This window comes from Phoca vitulina, unplaced genomic scaffold (genome assembly GCF_004348235.1).
Source record: "Phoca vitulina isolate PV1807 unplaced genomic scaffold, GSC_HSeal_1.0 scaffold10, whole genome shotgun sequence".
NCBI classification, from domain to species: Eukaryota; Metazoa; Chordata; class Mammalia; order Carnivora; family Phocidae; genus Phoca; species Phoca vitulina.
In genome coordinates, this window is record NW_022589713.1 from 47,609,291 (window position 1) to 47,620,972 (window position 11,682).

An 11,682-nucleotide genomic window follows, 5' to 3' on the forward strand; every position below is an offset into this window, starting at 1 on the left:
TAACATTATTCCTTTGCTTTGTCATCTCTGTTTTGAATCCTTGAATTTCCTCTTTGAGATCTCATTGCATAGAGGCCATGTTTTTTTAAAAAATTTAAATAATTTTATGGTATGATTACCATCAAGTTTCATAGTGTGCTGTTCTTTTTTTTTTTTTTTAAGATTTTATTTATTTATTTGACAGAGACACAGTGAGAGAGGGAACACAAGGAGGGGGAGTGGGAGAGGGAGAAGCAGGCTTCCCGCTGAGCAGGGAGCCCGATGCGGGGCTCGATGCGGGGCTCGATGTGGGGCTCGATCCCAGGACCTCAGGATCATGACCTGAGCCAAAGGCAGATGCTTAACAACTGAGCCACCCAGGCGCCCCAATATTGTGCTGTTCTTAATGTAAGTAGTTAACTTGCCTTGAGCTCAGAGAAAGACTTCTTGGCTTTCATATGGTAAGCCCACATGCCACAGGTGTTTTTGAGTAGTTACATAGTGTTTATTTTTCTGAAGCACTTGTAGAGCTGTTTGACACACACTTTTTCTTCCTTCTCACTTCCTTCTCTCCTTCCTTCCTTCCTTCCCACATCAACACCTGGCATATGTCTGCATATTCCTAGTTCATCTTTATGCCTTGTCAGTCTGCAGTAGCAGATAGGATCCTTCCCTCTGGGGAGGTTTGGGGAAGCTTTGCTTCCTTTGCCAGATATAGCCAATGCATCCTCATTTCAGCTTTTGTTTTCCCAGATCCGATATTTATGGCATTATAAAGTTGTTATTCATGAAAAAGTTTAGAGGTGTGGTTGAATTTTACCTTATCAAAACCTTATTTTGTTTTCTGTCTTTTATTTTACTGTTTCACTGATTTCAGGGAAAACAGGAAGACAGAGGCATCTTTACTGTTTCTAAATATAAGTTGATTACTTAATTTTATATAAAATATTATACAGAAATGTCATCCTTTATGCATAGTACAAAAGTCATTAAGACTTGAAATGATTTGGAAGATGGGAAGGGATAAAAATAGCACTTTGTAGGTTGGAGGCTTAAAATGACAAAATTTACTTGAATTATTTGGAATTATATTAAATATGTTGTTAACTGTAACTTTATACTCTTCCATGAAACACAAATGGAATGTTTCTGAGAGATTTGGAAAGACATTTCAAAGTTTATATTGCTCTGTTTTACTGACTGATCTCTTTATTTGTTCCCTGTGTGCAATTTTTGGTCACATAAACATATCCATTTGATGCTGAAATTTGAGACAATCCCTTTTTCTTTAAATCCTTGTTGATCTATTATACAGAAAGATGGGTTTTATCTTTTCACAAACAGATGGTGAACAATTTGATCTGGTTGAAACTAATATTCAACTCTTGCTTCAGCAAGTGCTACATGCCATTTGGAAAACTTACCATTCTTTTGATTTCTTGAGTCATTAAATCTATGGTGCAGATAGAATCCCAAGTTACTGACCAACTACTATTCCAGAAATTTGGCTGTAAATACTTAGCTTGTGTCTATGGTTTTTACTCACAACAATAAATACATTCTGTCCGTTCAAAGGAGTGATACATGCCAGTATTTATCCCAAGTTTTTGACTGAGGTTTACTTTTTTCTCCCAACTATCCCTTTTGATTCTAGAAGTATATCTGGAAGAAAAGGCATAGGTACATAAGGGAATGAGCATAGCATTTACTTTACATGACCTCAGCATTCTGCTAAACATGTTATAAATTTTTATCGTGTTTCATCCTTACAACTTTCAAAATTAGATTCTTGGGTCCTTCTTGAAAGGTGAGAAAGCTGAGGCTTAGAGATACCTAAGTACTTATTTAAGATCACACAGCCTTAAAGTGGAAATTCTGGAATTTGAACTCAAGTTTGCCTGACACCCAAGTCCATGGCTGGCCTCCATGAAGAGCTCTCTCAAGTCACAGTTACTGGCTATGTTATTCTTCATCAGTCTGATTTCAAAAGCCATTCTTTTAGCTGTTCTCTCCACTGCCTTCTCGGGGAGAGGAGTCATTTTTCCTTGTCAAGTACTGGCATGGTGCCTGGTATACGGTAGAGACTTGATGTATGTTTGTCTAAGGGTGAAAAATGGAAGACACTGGCATTATTGATTCCTATTTACCCAGTATGCTTTGCTCCTCAAACCAGAGAAAAGTAAGCAAATAGGTATTCTAAGATTGTTTACTCCTTTTATTTCCTTATGTTTTTCTACTTTGCTTTCTGCATAGTAAAAATCCAAGTCTGCATAGCAGCTGGACAACATAAGAAAAATGTTCAAAATGATGAAAAGAAGTCACCCAAATAAAAGGAAAGACTGTAAGGTGAAATAATGAGAATTTACTTTAAAAAGGTTTTTTTTTATAGACTTCTATGTCAAATTTAGTACAGTAGCAAAATGTAAACACTTCTCACATTTTGGAAGTGCCTTGGTTTAGAAAATTGAGAAGAAATAATCTGAAAACACATTAAGGTCTAATTAAAATGTTTCCTAATCTAGAATAGCTTCATGGGTGATGTCAGCTTTTAATGAGATTCACCTGTTATTCTTCATTTCCAAGTTTATTAATTCACATAATATGAATTTTACTTTTTTGGAAAGTGTTGTTATAACCATGTCCTAGTGAACAGCATTTTTCTACAACCCAGACTATGCTTGGCACATAGTAGTTCCTCAATAAATATGTGATGATTATTAAGTAAAAGACAATTTTAATGAAGAATGCTACATTCAAATTAGATTACATAGGATCAAAATTATAGGAAACAATCAGTCAATAATAACAAGTAGCTAATATTTATTATACATGTCAGTATGGGGTTAAAAGGCTTTGAAGGCAGTGTTTTATTTATTCTTCATGACATTTCTATGAAGTTGTACTGATTTTACCTTCATTTTATAGATGTGAAAATTGTGGCTTAGAGAAGATAATTGCTCATGGTCACACTCATGGTAAGGAGATGAGCTAGTATTTAAACCCAAGATTCAAAGCCCACAGTAACCACTCAATGTAAAGCAAGCTTTTATTTTTTATGTTTGGGATCTTTTCTCACACCAGAAATTGCCAAACAACATGACCATTATTACTTAGACTAAAGAGGCTCATGTGCTGGCAAATAATGGCCAGAGGTTAGGCTGGAGTTTGCACTGTAGCCAAAAGGGAAATATTAAAATAAAACCTACTAATGAGTCATACTAGGGGACACTGGGTAAAATTTCAATCAATGTATAGCTCATCCTGAGGGGTTTCCACTGAGCACCACATCAATCTGACTCTGCCAATGAACTTCATCAAATCAGTTACCTATATTCACTCCCAGGGCCATATTCATCCTACAGACAAAACGCCCCTGGTATTTGCTTCAGGGGAAGCATGTATGCATTTTCTTTCTCCCCGTGTTAAATTACCAAATCAAAATCTTTGTCATGCTTTAGATAGTCATTTATTTATTCATGTAATATTTATTAGACACTTTATGTATTCTAGGTGCTCGATATACAGTGGTGAATGACATATCCATGGCTCCTATAATTATGGAATTTACAATCTCGTGAGGAAAACAGATAATAAAGAAGCAAACACATATATAATTACAAGTGCAGGGATGAGAAAGAAAGGACCAAGTTCAGTGGTTTAAAGGAGTGGCTTTAAAACAGGGTTTTTATGAAGATGGCAAAGGTGTTGATACATATCTGTGTCTATAGATATATAGCTGGACTATACACAGAAGCTCAAACACATAACAGTGGTTTCATTTTTATATTACATTAGGACAAAAACCCTTAGCAAGGTGTTACTAGGAACATATCTTGTTTCTGGTCCAGGTCTCTCTGTTCTTTTGTTTCATCCTGGCCCCACTTGTTTGGTCCTTCTGCCCAAAACAGTCCACATCCAGGGGTTCATGCTGGCCCATTGCTCACTTCAGATATTCTTGTTGAATAGTTCTTCCAAAGTATGTGCATACAGTTGCATAAAGCCAGATCTTTAAAATACAGAGGCTACCTTTAGCCATACTTAACGAAGGCTCTGAGCCATTTTATACTCTCATTCAACAATTTTATCAGGTAGGTACTCACAGCCCACTATTATAATGGGGAGAGCTAAGTATTACAAGGCTAAGGAGCTTGCCCAAGTGGCTAAGATGAAGACATCTAACATAGATTATTCTAACTCCATAGCTGATGTCTCTATGATAGGCAGGCTGCCTCCAGTGTTTGATGTAATCATTATTGTATATGGCCTCATAAAGCAATTGCATCACAACCATGTGGAGAGATTCTGGGATAAACAGAAGTGTTTCTTTGTATCAGTAATAAACATAAGCCCTCAAAAATTATTACCAACATATTACATCAGATAAATCTTCTAATATTAGATCTTATATTAGATATTAGTGCCTGGTCTGAACTTTAATTGGCAGAATCTTTTCTTTTATAAAGATGGGTAGGATTTAACGGTCCAAATAGATCTGTGGAAAAACCTCAGAACTACAGTCCACATGCATTTGTGCTCATCAGCTATTTTGATTTTGGAAATCACTTCAGAATGTTATGTCACTGCGGGTAATACTTGTCCTGGAAAAAAAGTAATTTTGCCTTTTTCAAGTTATTTATTTTGCAAGTTATTTCCATGGGAATAGGAAATCAATTCTATCTGTTCAATTGTGCTCCTCTCCCAATTTCCAATAATTTCCGTAGGGGCTATGCTGAGAGACTGGAGCCTCCCAGGGGGCTTGCCCACAAGAAAGGCATGGCCAGGGAAGAGCACCAAGCTAAGAGCCCAGAGAGCAATGCATGGTGTTAGGTGAGATGAAGGTCAAGGCAAAGTCGACTGAGAGCGAAAGCAGAAAGGTCTAAAAACAGGAACGTGTGTGGGGCAGGTCAGGGTAAGCAGTTCAGGACTGATGCCACAAGCAAGGAAACATTAGCATTGACTTGGAAATGGTGCCTGTGGCACAACCCAGGACTAGGCCTGTTGGATTGGATTTGTGCAGGCCCAGGAGCCTCTCCTGTCTGTATATGTCCTGCATCCTCTTTTGGAATCTATTCCCTGCTAGCTGTGAACTGAAAAAGAGACACAAGATTATCCCAGCAGGTTCCTCTATGTTCTGTAGATAGCAACTGTAGTCTGCCGGAAGGAGATTATTGCCATTTTTGCAAAGGATGAAACAGAGGGTCATGTCAAAAGGGAAATAGTTACTTCCCATTATTACCAACTGTCTGGGGGGTGGAGCAAGATGGCGGAGGAGTAGGAGACCTGAATTTCGTCTGGTCTCAGGAATTCAGCTGGATAGATATCAAACCATTCTGAACACCTACGAACTCGACAGGAGATCGAAGAAAAGAATAGCAACAACTCTCTGAACAGAAAAGCGACCACTTTCTGGAAGGTAGGACATGCGGAGAAGTGAATCCGAGGCAATATTTGGGAGGATAGATGGCGGGGGAGGGGCCTCCGTCGGCCGCTTCTGGCAAGTGATAGAGCCCCGGAGCACAAAATTGGAACTTTTAGAAGTCGGCTCCGCTGAGGGACATCACTCCGGTGGCTAAGCGGGGGGTGGAAACTTCATGGGACAGTGTGGTCTCAGGACCCTCGGGGTCACAGAAAGACTGGGGGTGCCTGAGTGTGGCAGAGCTCCCAGGTATCGGAGCGGGGAAGCCGGCTGCAGAGACGGAGCCAAGGAGCGGGCTCTCAGCTCGGGGTTGCCATAGACCATGATCCGGGGCACAGTCAGGCCACTGTTCCTCCAGCAGGGACCCAACAAGCGGCAGATCCGGGGAGACTCACCTTCTTCCCCTGGGAGGAGCGGCGCGGGAGCGCACCGCAGGGATCTGCTGGGTTTGGAGACTCCACCTGGGGTCAGGTGCCAGAGATAGAAACGCTCGGTCACAGGCCAGGTGAGCACGGAGTGTGGCCGGAGACCGGGGAGACGGGAGTGACTGACTGCTTTTCTCTGGGGGCTCACTGAGGAGCAGGGCCCGAGTTCTCGGCTCCTCCGGGGCGGAGATTGGGAGGCCGCCATTTTCACTGTCCGCCTCCAAAGCTGTACGGAGAGCTTGCAGGGAACAAAAGCTCCCGAGAGCAAACCCGGGCGGATTACTTAGCCCAGACAGGGCAAGGGCGGGGCAATTCCGCCTCTGACAAAGACATTTGGGAACCACGGCAACAGGCCCCTCCCCCAGAAGATCAGCAAGAACAGCCAGCCCAGACCAAGTTTACCGATCAATGAGAATGGCAGAACACCAGCGCTAGGGGAATAGTGCAGATAGAATCCATGGCTTTTTTACCATGATTCTTTAGTCTTTCAAAGTTAATTTTTTTTAACTGTCTTTTTTTTATTTTTTGAATTTTTCTTTTCCCTTTTTCAACCAACATCTTATTGATCTCTTTTTAAAAAAACATTTTTATTTTTCATTTTTAGAGTCATATTCTATCCCTTCATAGTAGTTACCCATATTTTTGGCATATATATATAAGTTGTTCTCTCTTTAAAATTTTGAGATAGTTTCTTCTAACAGATCAAAATATACCTAAATCTGTAGTGTATGGCTTTGTTCTACTCTCCTGCCTGATCACATTCTCTCCCTTTTTCTCTTTTTCTTTTTTTTTTAAATCCTCTTCTTTCTTTTTTCAAACAACTTCTTATCAATTCCTTTTATAAATTTTTTTTATAATTTTCATCTTACAGTCATATTCCATCCCTTCATCATATCAACCCTTATTTTTGTACATATATAAGTTTTTCTTTCTTTAAAATTTTGGGAGGCACTTTCTTCTAACAGACCAAAATACACCCAAAATCTAGTATGTGGCACTGATCTATGCACAGGTCTGATCATATTTGATCATATTCTGTTTTTTTGGTTTTGTTCTGTTTTTGTTTGTTTTTATCTTTTTCTTTTTCTTTTTTCTTTCTTTCCCTTTCTTTTCCCCCACTTCAGGTCTTTTCTGATTTGTTTAGAGTATATTTTGTGGGGATGTTGTTACCCTGTTAGCATTTTGTTCTCTCATTAATCTATTCTCCTCTGGACAAAATGACAAGACGGAAAAAATCACCTCAACAAAAAGAACAAGAGGTAGTACTGACTGCCAGAGACCTACTCAATACGTACATTAGTAAGATATCGGATCTAGAGTTCAGAACCATCACTTTAAAGATACTAGCAGGACTTGAAAAAAGCATGGAAGTTATTAGAGAAACACTTTCTGGAGAAATAAAAGAACTAAAATCTAACCAAGTCAAAATCAAAAAGGCTATTAATGAGGTGCAATCTAAAGTGGGGTTGCTAACTGCTAGGATAAATGAGGCAGAAGAGAGAATCAGTGATATAGAAGACCAAATGATGGAAAATAAAGAAGCTGAGAAAAAGGGAGATAAACAACTACTGGATCACAAGGGCAGAATTCGAGAGATAAGCGATACCATAAGATGAAGCAACATTAGAATAATTGGGATCCCAGAAGAAGAAGAAAGAGAGAGGGGTTGAAGGTACATTGGAACAAATTATAGCAGAGAACTTCCCTAATTTGGGGAAGGAAACAGGCATCAAAATCCAGGAAGCACAGAGAACCCCTCTCAAAATCAATAAAAATAGGTCAACACCCCGACATCTAATAGTAAAACTTACGAGTCTCAGAGACAAAGAGAAAATCCTGAAAGCAGCTCAGGAGAAGAGATCTGTAACCTACAATGGTAGAAACATTCAATTGACAAAAGACCTATCCACAGAGACCTGGCAGGCCAGAAAGGACTGGCATGATATATTCAGAGTACTAAATGAGAAAAATATGCAGCCAAGAATATTATATCTAGCTAGGCTGTCATTGAAAATAGAAGGAGAGATAAAAAAAACTTCCAGGACAAACAAAAACTAAAGGAATTTGCAAACACGAAACCAGCCCTACAAGAAATATTGAAAGGGGTCCTCTAAGCAAAGACAGAGCCTAAAAGCAATGTAGACCAGAAAGGAACACAGACAATATACAGTAGCAGTCACCTTACAGGCAATACAATGGCACTAAATTCATATCTTTTAATAGTTACCCTGAATGTAAATGGGCTAAATGCCCCAATCAAAAGACACAGGCTATCAGATTGGATTAAAAAACAAGACCCATCGGTATGCTGTCTGCAAGAGACTCATTTTAGACCCAAGGACACCCCAAGATTGCAAGTGAGGGGGTGGAAAACCATTTACCATGCTAATGGACACCAAAAGAAAGCTGGGGTAGCAATCCTTATATCAGACAAATTAGATTTTATACCAAAGACTGTAATAAGAGATGAGGAAAGACACTATATCCTACTTAAAGGGTCTATCCAACAAGAAGATCTAACAATTGTAAATATCTATGCCCCTAACATGGGAGCAGCCAATTATATAAGGCAATTAATAACAAAAGCAAAGAAACACATTGACAACAATACAATAATAGTGGGGGAGTTTAACACCCCCCTCACTGAAATGGACAGATCGTCTAAGCAAAAGATCAACAAGGAAATAAAGACTTTAAATGACACACTGGACCAAATGGACTTCACAGACATATTCAGAACATTCCATCCCAAAGCAACGGAATACACATTCTTCTCTAGTGCCCATGGAACATTCTCCAGAATAGATCACATCCTAGGTCATAAATCAGGTCTCAACCAGTACCAAAAGATTGGGATCATTCCCTGCATATTTTCAGACCACAATGCTTTGAAACTAGAACTCAATCACAAGAGGAAAGTCGGAAAGAACTCAAATCCATGGAGGCTAAAGAGCATCCTACTAAAGAATGAATGGGTCAACCAGGAAATTAAAGAAGAATTTTAAAAATTCATGGAAACCAATGAAAATGAAAACACAACTGTTCAAAATCTTTGGGATGCAGCAAAGGCAGTCCTAAGAGGAAAGTATATAGCAATACAAGCCTTTCTCAAGAAATAAGAAAGGTCTCAATACACAACCCAACCCTACACCTAAAGGAGCTGGAGAAAGAACAGCAAATTAAGCCTAAACCCAGCAGGAGAAGAGAAAGAATAAAGATCAGAGCAGAAATCAATGAAATAGAAACCAAAAGAACAGTAGAACAGATCAACAAAACTAGGAGCTGGTTCTTTGAAAGAATTAACAAGATTGATAAAACCCTGGCCAGACTTATCAAAAAGAAAAGAGAAATGACCCAAATCAACAAAATCATGAATGAAAGAGGAGAGATCACAACCAACACGAAAGAAATACAAACAATTCTAAGAACATATTATGGGCAACTCTATGCCAGCAAATTCGATAACCTGGAAGAAATGGATGCATTCCTAGAGATGTATCAACTACCAAAACTGAACCAGGAAGAAATAGAAAACCTGAACAGACCTATAACTACTAAGGAAATTGAAGCAGTCATCAAAAACCTCCCAACAAACAAAAGCCGAGGGCCAGATGGCTTCCCAGGGGAATTCTACCAAACATTTAAAGAAGAATTAATACCCATTCTTCTGAAAGTGTTCCAAAAAATAGAAATGGAAGGAAAACTTCCAAGCTCGTTTTATGAGGCCACCATTACCTTGATCCCAAAACCAGACAAAGACGCCATCTAAAAGGAGAATTACAGACCAATATCCTTGATGAACGTGGATGCAAAAATTCTTGCCAAAATACTAGCCAATAGGATCCAACAGTACATTAAAAGGGTTATTCACCACGACCAAGTGGGATTTATCCCTGGGCTGCAAGGTTGGTTCAACATCTGCAAATCAATCAACGTGATACAATACATTAACAAAAGAAAGAACAAGAATCATAATGATCCTCTCAATAGATGCAGAAAAAGCATTTGACAAAGTACAGCATCCTTTCTTGATCAAAACTCTTCAGAGTATAGGGATAGAAGGGACATACCTCAATATCATAAAAGCCATCTATGAAAAACCTACAGTGAATATCATTCTCAATGGGGAAAAACTGAGAGCTTTCCCCCTAAGGTCAGGAATGCGGCAGGGATGTCCACTATCACCAGTGCTATTCAACATAGTATTAGAAGTCCTAGCTACAGCAATCAGACATCAAAAAGAAATCAAAGGCATCCAAATCGGCAAAGAAGAAGTCAAACTCTCACTCTTTGCAGATGATACGATACTTTATGTGGAAATCCCAAAAGACTCCACCCCAAAACTGCTAGAACTCATACAGGAATTCAGTCAAGTGGCAGGATATAAAATCAATGCACAGAAATCAGTGGCATTTCTATACACCAACAACAAGACAGAAGAAAGAGAAATTAAGGAGTTGATCCCATTTACAATTGCACCCAAAACCATAAGATACCTAGGAATAAATCTAACCAAAGAGGCAAAGGATCTGTACTCAGAAAACTATAGAATACTCATGACAGAAATTGAGGAAGACACAAAGAAATGGAAAAACGTTCCATGCTCATGGATTAGAAGAACAAATATTGTGAAGATGTCAATGCTACCTAGAGCAATCTACACATTCAATGCAATCCCCATCAAAATACCATCCACTTTTATCAAAGAAATGGAACAAATAATCTAAAATTTGTATGGAACCACAAAAGACCCTGAATAGCCAGAGGAATGTTGAAAAAGCAAAGCAAAGCTGATGGCATCACAATTCCGGACTTCCAGCTCTATTACAAAGCTGTCATCATCAAGACAGTATGGTATACTGGCACAAAAACAGACACATAGATCAATGGAACAGAATAGAGAGCCCAGAAATGGATCCTCAACTCTGTGGTCAACTAATCTTCGACAAAGCAGGAAAGAATGTCCAATGGAAAAAAGACAGTCTCTTCAACAAATGGTGTTGGAAAAATTGGACAGCCACATGCAGAAGAATGAAACTGGACCATTTCTTAATACCACACACAAAAATAGACTCCAAATGGTTGAAAGACCTCAATGTGAGACAGGAGTCCATCAAAATCCTAAAGGAGAACACAGGCAGCAACCTCTTCGACCTCAGCTGCAGCAACTTCTTCCTAGAAACATCGCCAAAGGCAAGGGAAGCAAGGGCAAAAATGAACTATTGGGACTTCATCAAGATAAAAAGCTTTTGCACAGCAAGTGAAACAGTCAACAAAACCAGAAGACAACCGACAGAATGGGAGAAGATATTTGCAAATGACATATCAGATAAAGGGCTAGTATCCAAAATCTGTAAAGAACTTACCAAACTCAACACTTAAAGAACAAAGAATCCAATCAAGAAATGGGCAGAAGACATGAACGGACATTTTTCCAAAGAAGACATCCAAACGGCCAAACAGACACATGAAAAAGTGCTCAACATCGCTCCGCATCAGGGAAACCCAAATCAAAACCTCAATGAGATACCACCTCACACCAGTCAGAATGGCTAAAATTAACAAGTCAGGAAACGACAGATGTTGGCGGGGATGTGGAGAAAGGGGAACCCTCCTACACTGTTGGTGGGAATGTAAGCTGGTGCAGCCACTCTGGAAAACAGTATGGAGGTTCCTCAAAAAGTTGAAAATAGAGCTACCATATGATCCAGCAATTGCACTACTGGGTATTTACCCCAAGGATACAAATGTAGGGATCCAAAGGGGTATGTGCACCCCGATGTTTATAGCAGCAATGTCCTCAATAGCCAAACTGTGGAAAGAGCCAAGATGTCCATCGACAGATGAATGGATAAAGAAGAA